General features: G+C 32.6%; 1 long non-coding RNA gene across 1 annotated transcript in view; it reads right to left on the reverse strand.

Annotated features, from left to right (window-relative positions):
- Nucleotides 1-3,876: 3,876 nt before the first annotated feature.
- Nucleotides 3,877-4,130, reverse strand: part of LOC118323475 — a 679-nt gene continuing 425 nt past the window's right edge. The window contains exon 2 of the long non-coding RNA XR_004796494.1: nucleotides 3,877-4,038. This is a non-coding gene — a long non-coding RNA (uncharacterized LOC118323475). The remainder of the gene's footprint in view (nucleotides 4,039-4,130) is intronic.

Genomic DNA, 4,130 nt, shown 5'->3' on the forward strand with positions numbered 1-4,130 from the left:
TGCACACAGGTGAGTCACTGCACACACAGGTGGACACACACACACAGACAGACAGGTTAATACACAGACAGGTGGACACACAGACAGACAGCTCTCTACCTGTCTGCAGTTTCCTCTCTGTGTTTCTGAGGCTGATCGTTACCTGTTTGTTCTGAACAGGTGTGAGCAGGAAGAGGGAGGGGGCAGGGCCTGTGTGTCACCTGTATGTGAGGTGCGTTCAGTGTCACTCTGTTTGGACACATTCAAGGAAAACATCATGTGACCAACAGCGTCACAGGTTGTCTGCAGCAGGAAGACGATTTAATGTTTATATATATATTGAAACTCATTTACAGCTCAGGCAAAAGGGACCACTAACAGTTCATATCAACATATGAATGAAAATACGTCTGAATGCTGGTTTGTTTGTTTGTTTTGTAATTTACAATCTGGAATTTAAAAAACAACTTTATTGAATATAATTTCCTTTCAATTGCAGTTTAAATAAAGATACATTTACAGTAAAACACTGGATAAAGAGAATTTATAATAATACATAAGGTAGACTTTTTTATACTATTACAGTAAGAAATATTAGTACTGTTGATTTTATGGTTAAAGTTGGAGTTTTATTCCATATTTTACCTTAAAAAACAGTTAAAGATGAAATTATCGTCTGAATGCTGTAAAACAATGTTTTACTGTAACTGCTGTTATTGTGATAAAGTTGGAAATAAAGTTTAAGGATGTTTTTATCTTGTTGCACACGTTAATAAGTTGTGTACAAACTGATATCCTTGTTATGTACTTTTACTTTTACTACTGACACACCTCCATTTATCTGCTGTTACCACGACGACGGCACCTGAGCACACTGCTAGCAGTGGTTAGCATGTAGCATTTATACGCCTCCGTTTAAAGAATAATATTCAGTAAACTGGAATAAAAGCATAAAACAGTAAAGTGAGGCGTCGCTCTGCTTCAGACCGAAAGTTCGAGCGTTTCCACCAACAGGCGTTTTATCAGGAAAATATGCAAAATATGTGGAAGAGGAACCATAAACTGATGGTGACGATAATGTTTGTAACACACAGCGGATTAAAACCTTCACATTGAAACAGAACATATTACAGATGTTGGAGGTTTAATCACAGAAACAGAAGAGAGCTGTTTGCTGGAGGCTGTAAAACAACAATAAAACTGGTTAGACCACATTTTTTAGGACAAAGGATGGAAATATTTCAATCCTTTAAATTGGTGCAAAGAACCAACCAGACAAAGTGGTGGAAAGTAACTAATACTTAACTAAGTAACTTTATACTTAAATATTGTGTTAATGGAGACTTTTAGATGAATATTGTAAATAAAAACATTATAATCAGATATTAAAGCAGTGGTTTGTATCCTGTGAACTCTCATTTAATATTAATAATATATGTTTTAATGTTCTAATAGAATCAGACAGACACTTCTGTACTTTTTAAGTTTTGATGTTAATCAGGTTACAGCAGTATTGATTTTTATTAATTAGTCATTATAACATTAATAATCTGCCATCAGCTGTAATGTAATTATTTGCTTTAGTGGAAGAAAAATTAGCTGCAACTTCACCACTAGATGGCGCTAAATCTTACAAACTGGTCCTTTAAAAAAAGTTCAATTAACTTAATTTATTTAAGTTAGCTAAACAATAAATACTTAAGTACTAAATACTTAAATCTAATATGTTTTAAGCTTAAATTGTTTTCTTTAATAAACAGTTTGAGTTGAACTAACTTTTTCTCTCTACATTAAATATTAAAACACTGTAATAATATAAGTTAAGTTTATATATATTAAAAAAATAGTTTAAGTAACAAACAAAAGTTCAAAAAGATTCTTTACTAAGAAGCTTTTTATTCTATTTAAGTTACAGAAACATTCCTGTTACTGGGTATTACTGGTTAGTCTCTTAAAAGTATTATTTTAATTGTAGAAATAGTAAAATTGAGTTAGTGTTACTTTTTTTATTGAATCAGTTTTAACATTTTAATAGTTAATTTATCGCATTTGGTTTTACTCTTAAAGTATTTCAGTGAACTTTAAAGATAAAACTAAATAAACCTGTTAAGTTACAAACAGTATGCTGATGAGTTGTGTTGAAACAACGTGGACAAACTAGTTGGAACAATTTACAATCAGTTTAATCAACTTTAAAACTCTTTAAATTCTCCTGATTGTTCCTGAACTCAACACAGAACACTGATGGAACATAATTTCATTAAAGTCACAACTCAGAGCGGTTGATGCAAAACTTTAGTTTTTACAGTGTACACAGCACTGTATGCTAAGCTAGGCTAAAATCTCACTGTAGGAACAAACAGCACAAATAAAAACAACAAACATCATCATGACGAAGCAACAACGGACAGAAACAACCAGGATCTCATCGAAACGTCGCTGACAAAGGATTTTAAACATCAGCGAGATGTTTCAGGTTTCAGGTTTTTAAAGTATTTTAACTAAAAGCTTCCAGACGGCAGAACTTTCTTACCTTTCTCTCTGAGAGTCGACCTGTTTCTGTCTCAAATCCTGAAACTCTGGTTCCTGTCAGCCTGTGAGGTCATCAGTGGGCGGAGACTCAGTCAGGAGTGATGACAGGTGGAGAAAGCCGCCAGGTGAGTTTCTGTTACTTCAGTGTGTTTATATCGATTCATTTAATTATATTATCTTAAGTAAAAATATAAACGCAATAAAATATATTGATAAAACAAACACAAATATATTAAATTTATAGAAAAGATAAAAGAAAACAAACTCAGATTTATCCTTCCATTAGTGAAACTTAAAATAAACAACAGTAAAATACTGAAGTTTTTGTTGCATTGTGGGTAAGTTTTATATTACATTTGAGTACATTAATGTTATAATATCAGTAACTAAAGATGATATAATTATTATTAGCAATAATAATCAGTAGTAGTTATTATTATTATATATAGGACAGACAGGAGGACAGACAGGACCCAGCAGCACGGACGTGTGTGTGTTAGTGTTACAGTGTGTGTTAGTGTTACAGTGTGTGTGTGTGTGTGTTAGCGTTCAGGTGTGTCTGTGTTACAGTGTGTGTGTGTGTGTGTGAGAGAGAGAGAGATCTGGTGAATCCTGTTTGACGGTTTCTGTTCCTGCAATATGATTGGTTGATCCATTAATCACCTCTTTCACCGTACGGAAGCTCGTTGTAGCCAAAATAATAATAATCACTAAAAGTTAAATTAAGTGAATTGATTTAAGTTACCTAAACAATAAATAGTAGTTAGTATAGTTAGTTTAACTAAAAACAACAAATGTTGAAACAGTTTAAGTAACACAAACTTAAGTTACAAAAAGATTCCTGATTTAGTTTTTATTTTCACAGAATAAAAGAAACTAAATTAGTGTCTAAAGCTTCCTGATTAATTTACAAAGTTTAGTTAATTTTACCTAAATGTTTTAATTTAATCAGTTTGAGTTGAGACTCAATCAGCTGTAAAACTGTTAATCACTTATTTTCTTCTTTTACACATTTTTGTTTTGTAATAAATAAGTTTAATGCATCAGTAAAAAATATTACTGATTAAATAAAATAAAGTAAAATTATAAATGCAATCATTAAGCTCATTTGTTGGAGTACATGGATCAATGATAGTGATTGTTTATAGAACTGAAACGTTCGTAATGGTTCATTAAAAACCACTGATTTACATGTTGTGTGTGTAACAGGTGTAAAATGTAAACCAGAGACATTGAGGTTTCAGTAGCAGTTAGCATTGGAGCTGACACAGTATAACGTAAATCAGTCAGATTGATTTAATTTGACTGAAGCTAAGCTAACGGTTTCCTCCTGTTCTTTGTGAAACACACAGACAGAAACAGTTGAACTGTTTTAGATCTTTTATACAATCACTGCACAGAAAATACGGTAAATAATCTGGTTTCCCATCATCCTCTCTGCTGCTCCACAATAAAATACAACAGACGGGTCCTGGTCCTGGTCCTGGTTCTTCAGAGTTCCTTTAGAAGTCTTTATAATGCAGCAACCTGAACACAGACAGACAATAAAGAGTTAAGATGGTCGTTTGTGTCGATGCGTCTCTTGGTCGTCAATCAAACAATTCAATTCAATTTTATTT

The sequence above is a fragment of the Morone saxatilis genome, unplaced genomic scaffold, assembly GCF_004916995.1.
Source record: "Morone saxatilis isolate NCDOM2014 unplaced genomic scaffold, NCSU_SB_2.0 Contig14, whole genome shotgun sequence".
NCBI classification, from domain to species: domain Eukaryota; kingdom Metazoa; phylum Chordata; class Actinopteri; family Moronidae; genus Morone; species Morone saxatilis.